Source organism: Lagopus muta, chromosome Z (genome assembly GCF_023343835.1).
Source record: "Lagopus muta isolate bLagMut1 chromosome Z, bLagMut1 primary, whole genome shotgun sequence".
In the NCBI taxonomy this organism is placed as follows: domain Eukaryota; kingdom Metazoa; phylum Chordata; class Aves; order Galliformes; family Phasianidae; genus Lagopus; species Lagopus muta.
In genome coordinates, this window is record NC_064472.1 from 28,051,736 (window position 1) to 28,068,676 (window position 16,941).

The following is a 16,941-nucleotide window of genomic DNA, read 5'->3' on the forward strand; positions in this document are numbered from 1 at the left end:
GGCTTACAGTAAGAAGGAAGTAAGTATGTAAACAGCTTTGTCCCTTTATCCCTCCGAACGCCTGACTGTTTCTTTGCCTTCTTACCATACTATGCTTTTTCTCCTTTCTTTCCTACCATTTATTGGTTCTTGTTGTTCTTCTTCTTTCCTCTCTCCACTTCTCCCTGTAATAAAAGACTCAAGTGGTTTTTAAGGCAATTCTCTGATCTCAATAGCAGTCAAGGTCCAAGCTACTTAGAACTTCAGAGCCAGATATTTAGACTTTCACTTTACATTTGTGAAAAACCTTGTCTTTCTTCAGACTTCAGCATCTTCAGTTTTCTGTTATCTGCCATCTGGGACAGAAGACTCTTTCTTCCTAGGTAAAACTTGCCAGTTAATTGTGAGTGCACCTCCCTGGATGGGAAAATAGGAAGAAAACAACCCAAACAAACAGTTATGAAAAAGAAACGTTAAGATCAGAAACTATATGCTAGATATATTGTAGACCAGCTTGTAATATAACTGTATTAAAATTGGTAGAAATCTGTAAAAATCAATATTCAATTGAAGGAGAATTGTTGATGGTTTTGAGGAAAGAGATATTTTTGATTTGTTAGTATTAAAAACACGTTGCTTGTGAAAAATAGACTGCAAGTAGACTCAATTCTATTTGTGTCTGTGGGGAAAGGTGTGGTATTGTGATTAGAATTTAAAGTGGAGGATCAGAAGAATCAATATTTGTCTGGAAGGAAGGGAGACTGGCAGGTGGCTTGGCTGTAGACTGGACAAAAACTTGCATTTAGTCTGAAATGGAGGGGGGATGATAGGAAGGTATGTGTTATGGGTAACAAAAAGACATGACAGATAAGTACAATAAAGTGTGGGTTGATGAGTGGCTCTGCATGGGAAATGCAGACAATGCAAGCACTTGCATGCATCTTCTTGATCTTAACTTTTCACATACATTTAATTATTCTACTGGTTATTACAGCTGCTGGAAATACTGTTATGTTATTTCAAATTTTAATGGGGCTGACACTTTGAGAATAGAGGAGTTGTGTTGTGATAGGAATTTAGAACTGTTCTTTTGTAACTTTGCAAAGGAAAACTGATCCAGAAGAATGTGGATGCTGTTTTTCACGGGGGCTGCTGTTTGCTCTTTGAGTGCCATGCTCACTTTTAAATGACCATGGTTGAGAGCAAGGTTCCTGGCTATATGTGAGCAACATGAAACCAGAATTGAAGATACTTTTTTTTTTTTTTTAATATTAAACGAACTAGAAATAATGATTTCTAATACACATACATCCATGCATCTCTTGCTTATTTTCCTGTTGTAACTTTTTGTTTTTAAGTCTGGAATGAACAGGAACATTTATCTCAGATTATAGTCCTTTCCTTTTTTAGAGTACGCAGTAGAACGAAGTAGCAGTTTAACAAGACTTTTTATTTTATCACATCTATTTTAATGTGACAGATGGTGTATAGGATTAGTTTTGCAATCATAATTTGTGATCTCTTCTTTCCTGTTTGTTCCTACACACTTTTATTTCCTTTTCTTTTATCTTTGTAATGGGTGAGGTTCTTCTGGAGGCTTAAATATCAGATCACAGCACAAAAGGTGGGTAAGGAGTTGGCACAAAAGCCTAGAACTTAAGTTACTGAAACAATTTCATACTCATAAATACATAATTACACATACAATATTTACAGCAGAATACTGTGCAATTTTGTTATTTGAGAGAGAACCTTAAGTAGGTTGTTACTGCATACACAAATAGGTATTTTTTTCCACTCCTTATTTGAAGTAATCATGTACTTCTACTTCATGGAGCTTGGGAGTAGTCTGCATCAGGGTTAGAAAGTTTCACATGCTTTCAAAATGTGAGTAGAATACTGAAAATGTGTTATTACAAATGTTACAGCTTCTGCTGAAACATTTGAGTCATTGGTGTTTAGCAAGTAGATCGTTAAAGTACTGTTGTTGGACTAGTTCACACAGAGTCTGGTTTTAGCAAATCTCATTATATGATTACGGGCATATTTAAAGTGTTAAATGGTGTCTACAAAGAAAGAAGTAGCAGGTTGACTATGGATTATGCAATCTCTGTGGAACTGTCAGTTTCTTCATTTGTCTATCTTCACTTTTGCCTTCATAACCTGGAAGTTGTGGCTGAATAGAGAAGAATGCTAGTGACTGTCAAGATAGCTATGATAATTAGTGTGGGGTTTTTGGGGATAAATGTATGATGTATTGACAGTAATGTGTCATTAGAGATTTACAGTGTGAAAGTAGCAAATGGAAAAAAAAAAATTGTGTGTTCCTTTAGCTCACTAATACTGATGTAACGAAACTATTGCTGATTTAAATTAGATCATGGTTTGATAGAAAGGAATAACTGGTAGTGCAATAGCAAGAAAAATTCAACAGCACTATTCCTAACGATTGCAAAAAAATTTCTAGAATATTTTTTCTCAATATACTCCTAGATTTATGTAAATTTGATATTTTGTTTTTCCATTATAAGTCAGTTCTTAACTGCAGCCTTCCTGCAGGTATTTTTGTCTTCCGAAGTTCTGTGATCACACATAAGTAGTCTGATAAATATTTTATGCCTTTAACTGAATACTTCTAATTACTGACTTGAATCTTATGCAAGAAGACATTAATGACTATCAATTCCAAAAGTAACTTGTAACTGGAGTGATAAAGATACAAAATACTAGGGAAAACTGGCATTCTTTTTCCTTCTACAGAGAGCTGAAAGAGACTTTCAGAGTAGAATGGGCTCCTTTGAGGAATGGAGTAGAAAGAGAGGGGAAATGGGAAAAGGAGGATGTCCAAAATAGACAATAGAAAAGACACTTAAAGTGGAGAACTTTCCCTGAATACAACAGGGAAAGGAGTGGAAAGAAGTGGAAAGAAGTAAGTGTGTAGTTTTTTTCTTTCTCTGTATGCTTTTGTTTTTATTCCTGCTTTTTGGGGCAGAGAGTGGATTCTCTTGTACTGAACAGAAGGAAAGAATCTAAAACTGGAGAAAGGGTTGAAGAGAATCTAACTATCAATATAGAATTATAGTACTGGTGCACTGAAGGCTCAGCTTGAGAAGTACTTTGTGGCTTTGCAATCCCAGTAGAGACAATGCATTTGTAGTTTGGTGGTAAAGGGAAAAATATTAAATCACTTTTGTCAAAGTCATGCTACTGCACTGGAAAAACATGAAACACTTCATTACAGAAAGGATTGTTAAGCACTGGAATAGCCTCCCCAGGGAGGTGGTTGAGTCACCATCCCTGGATGTGTTTATAAACCGTTTGGATGTGGTGCGCAGGAACATGATTTAGCAGAGGGTTATTAGTATGGTTAGGTGGACTTGATGGTCTTGCAGGTCTTTTCCAACCTGAGCAATTTTATGAGTCTGTGATTCTACAATTCTATTTGCTTGGCAAAAATGCCTGAGCCCGATAGGCTGTTGTGATCTGGTTGACATCTGGTTGCAACTGGTGTTCCTCAGGGTTTAGTATTGGGTACAGTTTAATTCAGCACTTTTATCAGTGATCATGAAGGGGTGGAATGCACCCTCAGTTTCCAGATTACACAAAGGTGAATGAGGGTGCTGATTTTCTTGAGGGTAGGAAGGTTCACGAAAGCATCTGGGTAGCTAGGCTGATGGGCTTTGTCTATCAACGAGGCTACATATTGAGTTCAGCACTTGTTTTGCAACAGGCTGATGCAGTGCTAGAAGCTTTGAGAAGAGTAGCTGGAAAGTTGCCTGGCAGGAAGGGACATGGAGGTGCTGACTGACAGCTGACTGAACAAGAGCGAGCAAGGTGCTCAGGTGCCCCAAAAGGCCAACAGCATCTTGGCTGGATCAAAAGTAGTATGGTCAGCAGAACTAGGGAAGTGATTGTCCTCTTGTACGAGGCCCTAGTGAGACCTCACCTTGACTTCTGCATTCAGTTTTGGTCTCCTTGCTACGAGAAAGATACTGAGTTGCTCAAGTATGAGCAAAACAACTGGCAGAAGTGCTAGAAAGGCAGATGCCAGTAGTGGGTGAGGAAAGTAGGCTTATTTAGTCAAGAGAAGAAGAATTTGATGGGAGATATTACTCACTACAGCTATCTGAAAGGAAGTTCCATTTAAAGTCAGCTGCTTTTCTTAGGTGAAAAGCAACGTAATGTGGGAATTGCAAAGGATGCATGGATATGGTGTTTAGGGGCATGGCTTAGTGGTGTTAGTGGAATGGTTGCACTTGATGACCTTAGGGATCTTTTCCAAACAAAATTATTCTGCTTCTATTCTGTGATTCTAAGTGGACAGCAGAAAGCGATAATGTAAAGCTAAAGGACCACTGCAGGGTTGTTTTGTTCCTGTACATTTTCATGGGGTTTATTCTTGGTTGCTTTTGGATGAAGATCTCTGTATGCCTTTGGTCTGATCCTACTAGGCAAGTAGGAAAGCACATGGCTTGGAAACACTGTACTGAGAATTAACTCTTAAGATCATGTTCTGCTACTGTTTAGGTGCAGAAAAAATACAAGTAACAAATTAGTTTGGTTCTCAGTTATAAAACAAAACTAGTCTGATAGTCTAGATATTAAAGCTGTTTGAGAGAAGACCTTTACCTTTGATCTTGCAGGTGGTTCTAAAACAGTCTGTATCTCTGTCAGTAAGCGAAAGGTGTGCTAAGAGCAGAACTATCTGGAAAACCAAAGATGACTGGGAGTGTGGAATGTAAACAGTGAAAACAGTCAAAACTTTCAAAATGCTTTAAATTTATCTTCATAAAGTTGTAAAGGAGCTTCAGCAGCTGTAGCAAATTCTCTAGAGATTTTTTCAATACAGTAGTTAGTTTTACAAATGTCAAAATGGCTGTTATGTAGCAGTCCTTAGGAAAACAAAGAATTATTGCTTCATGTAGCTGAAATGAATGGAACCAACTGCTTCATAGGTAGTGAATGTAAAGAACTGAACTTTTCTTTCATTGTTTCATAATTGTCACGGAGTACAGATCTTCTAGAAATCCTTATTGATACTCTTGCATTGCAGGATTAAATGTAGCACCATTAGCTGTAGAGATCAAAAGGTTTGAAGGAAGAAAAAAGGACTTAGCTGGGAGAAAGCAAATATCTAGGAGCTCAATTTCAGAAGCAAGAAATAAACCTGTCCCGAGTTTCGTACCCACCTCCTGAATTCACACATGAGAGCTGGTGGACTGTGCAACACAATTCCTTCAGTTCTCATCTTCTTTGTAGGTGTTTGGGACACAGCTAGATGCCTACAATCCTTTCTAGTTTGGCTCACTGTGCATCTCAGCTGGAAATGAAAATAATGCAGCTTCTTCCTTGTAAATTCATTCTGCTTGAGAGTGGCAGATCACAAATTACTGTTGGAACCATAAGGATTAGAGCTAGTTTGCTCTTCTGGTAGAGTATATTGCTGCAAATATTACCTGCTCTGATTTCTTTTAGTAAGACCAGTTGGCTCTCTGACATTTTTGTCAATAGTTGGTTCTCCAAATAGTTCTCTCATTTGGAATATACATTTTATATCTTCTTGTGCCAATCTGTCTCAAGTTTATTGTGGAACAAGTCACTTTCACTGTTACTTTTACTCTGCACAAAACAGTAAGAATATTTTAAAAGTAATTTTGAAGCCTGTGTTAGCTTAGCCTTGTTCAAGAGTTCTACTGAAAAGCCTCCTTTATGCCTTTCTCTGTGGCATACCCTGGTAGTCTGCTTTTCTCATAAATATATCTTTCCTTACCGCTTCTCATTTTCTGTCTGTTTAAAAATGATTTTGTAAGTTTTATTTATACTGACATCAGACAAAAAAGGGCTGCAAATTTCAACAGTAGGGGACTTGTGGTTTCATACTTAGCATTAACTGCTGTGGAGATGTTTTCCATTTACTCCCTACATTTAGACAGCAAGAAATGACTGAAAATCCTTGGCTGCAAGATCTTTATCCCTGACCCCTGAGGCTCTGCAATGTAATAAAATTCTTATCTATCCTTTTCTCCAGCACTCTGAGGGAATCCTTAAATGTCATCAAGAGTGAAGGAAAATCTAAATTTCGTAATTTTCGTAAGTTTTCATGATTTTTCATATTCCATAGTTTTTAAAACAATAATATCTCCATACTATCAAAAAGGAGAGGAGAAAAAAAAAGCCCTGACCATCAGTGGTGTATTTTAAAAGCAGCTACTTCTCTTTCTAACTTCTATTTACGTGTAGCTATGATTTGGATGCCAAGGGAATGGAAAATTCATTGGTTTGTTGCTCTGGGGTATTAAGTGTAATCTTTATTATGCGCTCTTGCAGTATTTGTTTTAATGGTCTGGGGATGCTGAGTAGTTTCAGATAATCTAAGGAAACTGGAGTCTCGGAGCAATTGTTCTCTTGGGTAAGCCTGGGACTGTATCGTGCTGGGCATGGGATGGTAAAGCCCTACGTACTCTTCTGTGTAAGACAAAAATATAGAGGGGCAGAAAATGAATTAGTACACATATCTACCCTTTCCCAAGGTTTCTATTTGCCTGTACCAGCTGTGACTCAGTGTGACATTTCCATCTTCCAATCGAACCAAGGCTCTTGCTATTATTTTTTTTTTTCTGCATCTTGAAGCATATCATCTCTATGGCATCTGTTACAGCCTTGCAGCGAATAATCACCATGAAAAGGTATCTTCTCAGGATTAGTTTAAGCTTCTTCCCAAATTTTCATTTGTATTCAATTATATTTCCAAAAGTTAAAACAAAACAAAATGATGTCTTCATTTCCCCCTCCACCCCCAAATTTAAATTTTTTTTTTTTTTTTTTTTTTTTTTTTTTTAATAGGAGTCTTATTGAGTCTGCAATGTTGGTCATGCTTAGTAAATCATTGTATATTTTATTCTACCTTCTGGAGTAAAGCAGGTTCTAACATGCCAGTTTTTGCATCTGTTCATGCACAATAATCATCTGTTTTTTTCTTCATGTGTATTTAGGTTATGCATGTATAGCAATCCACTGTAACTTAATTAGTTTTAAATAAGGTGGGGTAACTGCTAAGTGACTGAGTAGACTTCAGTTAAAATTCAGAACCTGGTTCTTTACCCAGCTGAAGATGAGGAGGTGAGAGTGCAGTGAGAGATGTCTGTCTTTGCTGGAAAAGCTCAGTGGAGAAGAAGTATAGGGATAGAAGAAGCAGAAGAACTGCTTTATTTTGAGAGCTTTGTTCTCCAACTCTTGTGTTCTAATCTGCATTTAGAGCTTCTCAATTTTCATTTCAAAATTCTCAAATTTCTCAAAATTAAAAAATTGCTAAATCTTCTAATCTGTCATCTCATCTTCTTTGCTCCCTTAATTCTCTTGTTTTTGCCCATGAGTTTGCTTTTCTTGTTGCACATTCTTTTTTCTGGCAGAGAGCAGGCAGTGAAAGTTGAAGTACTTGAGTGTGACTCAGATGCTGCACTTATACTGCTTAACAGGTGATAGTCTGAGAAGTGGATAATTTGGCTTTAGAAAGATTTTGCATCCGGTGAGATGAAATTATTCATCAGAGAATGAATCCATTATGCAATCTTGCTGTCAACAAAAGCACAAAGGAAGACAGTTAACCTCTACCACTTTTTTTGTTACTTTGCTTCTGAAGGGGTCACTAACCTCCTGCATGGATTATGAGAATCATCAAACTACTTTTCTTAAGAAGAAACCAATCTGTCACATCTGTCTGAAGTGACTGGCAGGATCTTCCCACGTTATACTATCCGTACATGAGTTCATAGTGATGTATGTTACTTGTACTAGTAGCTTGATGAAGTAAAGTGTTTAAGCAGTGGTACTATCCACGAAATAGGAAACAGTTTGGGGGAAACAGATACAGCTATCCAATGAAGGAGACAAACCTCACTTTTAGAATTCATCCATCATAAATGGGGATGGAAGAATTAAGAAGGATCCCTTTTTGTGATTTTGTTTTTATTTAAAGTCTACACAGTGATGGCATTTAGATTAGATCAGAATGACTGAAGCACTAAGAATCCTGCTTCTGCTGAATGTGTGAGGAATATCTTAGTCACCTATTAGGCTCTCAAAAATACACCCACAACCTTTGATAGAGATGTTAATGTAGAGTTGTGTTTGTTATATAATTCACTTTTTTGGAACTCTAAAAAGTAATTGGATAGAAATTCTGGAAACAGCTTATGGAATCATTGTGTTCTTTGCTTAAGGTGCATTACATGTCTCTCTTCTATGTCTTTCCCTCTTAAGGATTATTCTTTTGCGTAGTTTCGTTTTGTGGATTTTTTTTTTTTTTAATGTGTGCCCTTTATATTGAACTTTGTGGGTTCAGGTAAGATTATTTTTCATTCCCCTGCTTGAGATTTCTTCTACTAAGACTGAGAACTGAAACTGAGATGCTGTGTATGAGGAGAATTATGCTAAGAATTTAATTTAAAAGTGCATTTTCTTTTGCAATGTTTGAGCAGTTTGGGGATTTCAGCAGCACTTCCTTAGTGGTGGTGCTTCATTGCAGCTATTCACCTTCCTTGAAAGGAATTTTGAGGCATTTTCTTCTTTACAATAGAAATCCATTCTGTTAACTGTATTGTGAAACCAATAGTTGTATTAATATCTGATCTATCAGTGGCTTACAGTGTGAAATTAGGCAAATAATTGAGACTCCTTGTATTTCTGTTAAGTCTGGAAAATAAGAATAGTGATTGTTCCATTTAAAGTACCCTAGTACCAAAGTGCAATGCAGACAAGAGTATGGAAACAACTGTGTATTCAAGTGCCTTTGCAGTTGGTAAAGTTTGCCTCTAATATTCTAGACAATCTGATGGCTATTTGTGACTCATAGAAACATGTTCTTTATCTACAATAAAAATGCATTGTAGGGTTTTGTTTTTAAATAAATTTAATGCTATATAAAAGTTACCAACAACATACAAAATTAGGGCCATGGTTTGGCTTATCCTATCTCTTGGGGTGTTTTTTGTTCATTTTTTCATCTATTTGTGTACCAGAGGACTGTAATTCCACTTTGACCTTCTTGTTTTGATTAATAAAATGAAATTCAAATGATTTATTATTTGATGAAATTGGCAGGTGGGTATATAGATGTTTGGTTTGGAACTAGGTGTGGGTGTAGTGTTTCTTACATGTACTGGCAGTCAAAGTCCTTACTGTGTGCCAATTAAGAAAGAAAAAAATCAATTTAAAAGATCGTTTATTGGTAGGTGAACAGATATAACAAACACTTAAGGGTAGGAGGGAGTAGCAGGATATCCATTTGTATCAACTGGAAAGCCTTGTCAGAAGTGGCTCATTCAGACAACTTTAATTCCTGCTTAGGATTTCAGTTGTAGTCAGCTTGATTAGAATATACATTTAACAAATATTGTAACAAGTAGTATTTGTAGTAATTTGTCTTTGTTGCATATTAAAGGTAGATGTTCAGGAGTCCAAACTGTGCATAAAGTCAAGAGCTGGTTGTAAAACCCCCTGTTGACTTCAGGAGGTCTTGGCAATTTGTCCCCGAGTTCAGCTGGAAGCAAGTCTTGCTCTGTGCAGCTTCCATGTTCAAACCCTCTCTCTCCCCCCCAAAAAAAACCAATGCAATACCACTTTGACTGTAACGTGTTACTGGTTTTTAGATTTAGATCCAGTTCATCTACTAAAAGAAATTGCTTTTAATAAAAATTTATCAAAGTGAGGCTGCAATGCTTTTGATAAACTTTTTGGGGAAAGCTTAGCTGGGTTTATCGTGTTATGATTATGGCTTGTTTTTTGTCACCTGTTTATTAGTTAGATATTAATATTTGGTTTTTTTTCTGTTTTGCCTGGGGATGTGATTCTTGAAGTCCATGAAGGTCTACCCTCTTGCAGCAGCTCCTTCTTGACCCTTGCAGCTAAGTTTGGAATTTGTAGCCTGGCTGAACTGAGTTAAAGCTGCAATTGTGTATATGCATTATGCTGAAAAGCTCCACAGAAAATTGAAGTTGCTCATGAATTTAAGACTGGTCAAGGAAAAATTATGTATTGTTCTGTTACATAGGCAGTATGCTATCCTGCATGGTTTCTGAATGGGACTGAAGTTAAGCAGAAGGAACTCATGTTATGTTTGGCATTACTGAGTGGGTACATCCAGGGAAGTTTCCTTAGAGTTGTTTGAGCTCATCCAAGATTGGAACGTAGGTGGAAGCCCCTGAGTTAAGAACTGAGGTTAAGGTTGTACTGTGGCATGTACTGAGAGACTTTGTTAGGTCTTTGTCACCAGATAGATAGACTTTTAGGAAGCTTAGTATTTGTTCAGTGGGAATTTTGTAATGTAACTTGTTATAAACAATTTATCAGTATAAAAATATAGTTATGCTTTAGATATTTCTTCTTTCTTTATAATGTCCTTTTGTAAAGGATCTGATAATAGCACAATCTAGAGTGACACATTTTGAAATCCTAAAAAGAACACCATCTTATCTATCTTCTGTTATCGGTGCTGGTTATATCTTGGATTTCCTTCTGCACACAGTCCAGTAATATGAGTTTATCTAAAATCTATTTTGTATCAACTCCTATTTTAAAACTAAAAAATAAAGAATCTACTGCTTTCTTGACTGTTCCAGCAGTTCTGAGAGAAATAGAAAAATGTATTTCAAACAGGTACTTATGATTTTAATCTTCAGCTACTGTATTTGAATCCTTATTTGCTTTTCATTATATTATTTTCATGAATTTGTCAGGTAGTCTGCTGTTGCTTTTTGAATTAGTGGGGCACGATTTTAGTACTCTTACTTTCTGCAATTTCTTTAATGTTTTTGTCAGGATTTAATGTCAAAAATCATGATAGTTCTGTCTGTAACTTCAGAGCTGAGGAAAACACACAATACATGTATAAATAGCTCCCTATATTTATCTTATTCAGAAATACTTATTTCTTCCTTTAGAAGTAAAGCAAACAACTAAGTTTGAATAATCTTACTCAGATGAGAGTTCTGTAAAAAATAGATGCATATTATAAGCATTGGTTTCTTCAGTAGAAAAAAAGAAAAAATAAGTTTGCTTCTTTTATATTCCACAAGAAAACAGAGAATTTGATACTTTACATTGGTAAAATGTGGTTGTCTTCATTAGATTTGTTATTATCCCTTATTTTAAACGAGTTGCTCATTTTCATCATTTTTTGTGGAATTTCCACTAGTGGCCCATTTAACGACGAGCCTTTGTTTACTTTCAGAGCCCTGGGTTGTTTTTTTATTTTTTTTGCTTCCAACTTTTTTTTTTTTTCCTGACAATCTGTGTTTATAGAGATAACGTGATCTTGGCAAAGCTTGTAGTGCTGTATCTTTGCAAAAGCTGGCTGGTATTTCAGATAGGGAACAAGTGGAGGACTCTCAGGCCACTGATGATTAAAGAGGCATTAAGTAAACTATCATGCAAGTACATTTTCCTGAATTATAAAGATAAAATGTCAGTGTTGTTATCATAAATGATTCAACATTATAAAGCAATTAAAAGGGTTTAAAAAAAGAACACTACTTTTTTTTTTTTTAACATGCTAGAACCCTTCTATAAAAGAATAACAGAAAATGCCATGTTCATATGTATAATAATTGAACTCTTAAGTCACTCACTATTTAAGAAGCTTTTGAATGCATTGATACAGGCTTGGGAGTTTTAGCATTAGTTAAACTGCCATTTACAAAAATCAGTTCTTTGCAAGTATTTCTTTGGCATTGCCTTGAATGATATTGTTACTTGAATTTCTTAGAGGGTCTTTTTTGTATGTGTTTTTTATCACATTAAGTAACCAGACCCTAATTCTCTAATAATTCATCTGATCTAGTTTGTGCTCCATGACTGTTTGTAGTGTCATTGAATTCATTTATGATCGAGGATGTTGCAAGTAGGAAAGTGTTGCTGTGGTTTCTTTTTAGTTTTGTTTTCTAGGACAGGTGAAGTCTTCAGTAGGTTTTTACTTGCTAGTGCAATGCTATAGAAAAATTAAATACAAATATATAGCATCTTATACAGATTGTGATTAAATTGATTGGGATTAAATTTTCTGAAATAAGTCAGACTTAAATGCCTGTAAATAAAATCAACATTTCAAGTTAGTGGAGCTTATATATAAAGGCTTAGGTTTGTTTTGTTTAAGTAATTTAAAGCATATTTTAAAAAAGAAGTAATGCATCCAAACAAAAGAAAAAAAAAACAACACCCACTCACAAATTTGCATCAGGTCTTGTCTGTTTGTATGTAATTTCTAAACTGAAGCAATTAAGGGAAGCTATAAAAGCAGGGTGGGCTGAAGACTAGGGTGCAAAGGAGACAGTAGAATCTATACCTTTTGGCTGTCTGTAGAGATTGCTGATTCACTCTGACTTAAATGTTATCCTGTTTACTTTCTGACAGTTCCCTTGGCAAAGTGCTAATTCGGTAAAATGCACATTTTCAGATTCTCTTCTGCTGTTGTAAAAGCTGGGATAGAAGTACAGGGTGACTTCATTCACCTAGATATTTCAAACTGTTGGCAATTATCTCTGTTTTACTTGTCTTCTTGCCCTCGAGCCCCTAGTTTTTACTGAAAAATGTTAGAGAAGTTGAGGTCAGTTGTATTCTTCAAGCAGTATATTATGCAATGTTCTTGTCCAAGTCAACTTCACACTTTGCTTGGTCCAGTTGTGAAAACTGGAAGAAGAAAGAAACCAAAAATCACAGAATTGAGGACAGCTGAAGGGGTATATTATAAAAATAATTCAGTGAAAAACATGGTTCATGTATTTATTTTCTCTTTTTGTAGGCAGAAAAGCTGACTGAGGTTGTGATGATATTTTCCATGATGCTCTACCCTGTATGGTGAAGCGTGAAGGTATGCCATTATTGTCTATATGTTAGAGGGTTAGAAGTGTGACAGAAAAGTAGTCTGTTATGATATCCTGACTGTTGAAACTGCAGACACTTATTTGTCTTGGACAGTACAGCAAGGAGGTATAGCAATACAATTCTTTGCAGTGGTTTCTCACTGCATGTAAGGTGACTAAAAATCTCCTTAATTATTTTTGGAGTTGGTTAACACTTCTTAAATTGTTCTGATGCTTGGCCAGTGGTCGGTATCTGTCTCTGGTTCATTTTCTTCCCCTATTTTTTTGATATGCTTATAAATTCAAGTTGTGTTAGAGGAGATTAAACCTCAGAAGAAAAGTGTTTTGACTCATGTTGAGGGATTAAGGTCTAAAAAGCTTGTTTTGTCACCTTTCATCTTTGCTTTCTGTTACTTCCTTCTTCTTCATACCTCCTCCCACTTATAAGACTGAACCTATAAGAGTTTTGCGGTGTTACTTCTGCTCCTCCTTCCCAGGAAGAAAACTAGCTTCTCAACTCGCATGAATTTCTGCACACTATGTAAACATGTATGACAGTTTCTTCAGAGGCAGTAGTTGTACTAACATCTAAGGAGGGAAGCTGCCAAACTGGGAAAGTGAGATAAGAGGACAAGAAAAGGGAGATAGCAGAATTCACAAGGAATGCCCCAAAGACTTCAACTTTTTAAAATCCTGTTCTTGGAACAGCTTGCTGAACCACTACAAAATGGGCAGTTTGTCCTAGTTTTCAATGGTAGCTGGAAAGAGTTGACTAATTTTCCTCACAGAAATGTTTGCCATGAGAACCCTTCATCTTCCATGAAGGAAGAGAACACTGTGTGTTCTACCCGGATATAACTATGTGATGAAGGATTTGTGCTGTTATTTGCCAGAAGATATCATTTGCGTAGACTTGAAGCTTCACAGCAGTCCTGTTGCTGGAGGGGATAAGGAAGTTGGCTCAGATTTAAGTGCTCTTCAGAAGCTATGGCAAGTGATGGATCATGACTGTTCCACTTCCTCTGCAGTTAAGCTCTTGAGAGCAGACATCTGCTGAGAAATCTCTGCCTCCCAAAGGAAAAGGACAGGTGTTTGAAGGCTGAGAGAAGAGGGACAGTTTTTGAGACTTCCATTTGTGGATACAGGGGCTGTTTTCTGCTGTGTCACTCGCACTGCGATGTGAAATGCATATGGCTTCTAGTAGTTTAGTGTCACTTGCTTGGTTCTTGACAGCATCTGCTAAACTGGCATTTGTTTTGTAATTATTGATATTGTTCTTTGGCAACACAGAACTGCACAAACAATTGTTGGTTCATGTTTTGACAAATCCTTCTTCAGTTGTGGCACAGGGAATTGCATTTTTTGAAAAGGTTAACTTGATTTCTTCAAAACTGTCTTCCAGCATCACTTCCCCACTATTTGATATGACCAGTGTAGGGATCTCTTAATGTTTAACAAATCCAAGCAGTTAAAAAGATGACTTTGTTGCTGCTGCGTTGCACTTTTTGTTTTCCTTTGTGCTTTCAATACTTATTTTAACTCATGAATGTAGCTATAACTGTCACCTATGTACTCTGGATTGGCAGGTTTTTCCCCTAAACATTGTTTATGACAGAAATGCCTTTTAAGAGAAAAATACCGCTTTCTGTTTCTAGTGGTGAATCAGAATGTTTTTTCCACTTTGAAATGTGATTTTTTTTTTTTTTTTAACCTTTATTGCTTTTTAATTCATTGGTAATTTATTAGTATTTGTTTTTACTTATAAGCCAGTACTTTGGTGTAGGAAGGTGGTTCAACATTTTCTGCAACCAAAAGCCACCAGGTAGAATGAAACTACCAGTCAGCAACCTTCAAAAATACTATTTACCTTGATTTAATTTGCCCCAGATATACAGGAACATCAGCTTTTTTTTTTTTTTTTAATATATTTTTGAAATAAATTACAGAAATAATTAGCGAGTATCTGTCCTGTACTAATTAAGCCTTATTTCACGGTCTGATATAGTAAATAGAATTCCGCTTTCAATATTGCTTATGAAACATAAAATCCAGCATGATGTGGTAGTTATGGAAATACACTTAGTCTCCACAGCTAGCAGACTGTTTATAAGAGAAAAAAAACTCACAGTGAGGATGTTCTTGAGATCTCTTTTGTATCCACTTCAGTTTCAAGCAAGAGCATACAGATTGACCTGCTGTATAGTGTCCTGGTTTTGCTGTTGTCATTCTTCATTGCATCATTTCATAAGAATTTGAGAGATGTATTAGGGAAATGAATGTTTTTTTTCATGTACCTTGTGTGAGAGGTCTGTCTGACCTACTGTGTTTACTCATCCCACGTCCTCTGTGCATATAAGCCTGTGCAGATGACGGTGGCTCTGATGGACTAAGGAATCTCAAATGTCATGTCTTGGGAAATATTATTTGCCAGAACAGTTGGGCAACTATTTGAATTGCTTGGAAATTTTCTGATGAAATAATCTTTTGCTGAAGTTTATCAACATGGTGAAATTTAAATGATTTGCAGACACAAACCAGCTTTTGCCAGAGTTCTGATGGAACCCAACCAGAGCTGTTGTCCGTGGGCAACCTTTGATTTGATCGCTTTTTTTTTTTTTTTTTTTTGGCAGCTCACCTACAAAGATTACTATGATGGCCAGGCTTCTGTAATGTATTTTTCATTTGCTTTTTAGACAACATTTCTTGGCAGCTTTCTTCCTGAGAACAGCTAGAGTAACGGCTTCTTTCAGTTGTGGATAACATAGAAATCCCAATTTTTGTTTCTAATCAAAGCAACAGACTAAAAGTCTCATGCTAGCAGCTTCTGTCCAGTTAGCCCCTGTGTCGTGCAGGCAGATCAGACCAGGATCATTACTCTTTCCTTGTGCAAGAGTTTGTGGACTCTTGCTGAATTGCTGATACAAGTCAGTGGTTTACCAAGGGAAAACTGTAAGCAAATGTTATCTTTGTTTCTCCAGGTTATTTTACCACATGTTTTGTTGTTGATATGTTACAGATCTGTCATCTTCGTTCTGCATCTGCTTGTTACCATTTGCGTTCAAATTTCTGATATATTAAAAATCATTATGTGATATTAGCATAGCTGATGAAATAGGAAAAATTCCTTTGGAATAATCTAAATTTAGCAGTTGTTTCTTGTATGAACCATTGCTTTTCTTGTGTCTATGTATTTAACTTGCACAGGGCAACAAGTGGAGCATGTGAACAAGAGGCAGTGGTAACTGAAGGTATATTATTTCTCTACAGAATGCCTTTAAATATGCTTAAGGGAAGACATTTAGATTTTTGTGAAAGCTGCTTTTGAAGTCAGAACATGTTACCTGGAAAAGGACAGCGGAGTTCTCTTAGTGCAGAGTACGATACAATTAAAGCATGGATTAACTGTCTGATTAAATTGGCTTCTGTAGTTTAAGCAGTGGAGAAGTTTCTCAGATTCTTGAGATTGCTAAAGTATTTTTGTTGCTGAGTACTGTGAGTTTGATAAAGTTAGTGAGAAGAATGATTTCTTGTGAGTATATGTGGTGGAAACGGGATCTGTTGTAGTGATTTTTCCTTTTTGGTGAAATACCAGATGCTGTTCAACTGCGTTTTGGCTGAGCAAAACCATAATAATCTTTTGTTGATCCTTTAAGGAGTAGCAGTACCACTGCATGCACCAATATTTTGATGATATGTTTAACTACTTGTTAGAGAAATGTATACATTTGGGTCCTTTAACTTAATATGTTTTTCTGTCCAAAGAAAAAGAGCAGCCAACAAAGCAAATCATATCAAGGTTACTGCATGTTACATGCACAATATGAATACTGTTACATTTTCAAGATTTAAAGTTTTCATAGATGCATGCTATGAGCAGGTTTATTTGTGCTCCATCTGCCTGTGTAACCAAATCAAATTGTGAAGATATTCTGAGTATAAATATTAAGTATAATAAATATAAACAAAGAGGCTATCAAAGCAGTCTGAAGTTGGGAACTGACAGACTTTTCATCTTACTCTCATCTTATATAAATAAGTAAAATTTCATTTAGTGTTCTGGTAACAAGATCTATAATAGTCATTAGAATTATTAATTATGTTAGAGCTT

At 36.1% G+C, this 16,941-nt stretch overlaps 1 protein-coding gene across 7 annotated transcripts in view; it reads left to right on the forward strand.

The window, feature by feature from the left end:
- Positions 1-16,941, forward strand: part of JAK2 (Janus kinase 2) — an 85,461-nt gene that overhangs the window by 12,056 nt on the left and 56,464 nt on the right. For 3 of the 7 annotated variants that reach the window (XM_048930720.1, XM_048930718.1, XM_048930725.1), the window contains exon 2: positions 12,773-12,841. The exons of 1 other annotated variant lie outside the window; for it this stretch is intronic. The gene's annotated coding sequence lies outside the window, so the exon portion shown is untranslated. Of the gene's footprint in view, positions 1-10,522; positions 10,633-12,447; positions 12,578-12,772; positions 12,842-16,941 lie in introns of those variants that run through there. 3 more of the 7 variants (XM_048930721.1, XM_048930719.1, XM_048930723.1) reach the window with 2 other exon arrangements.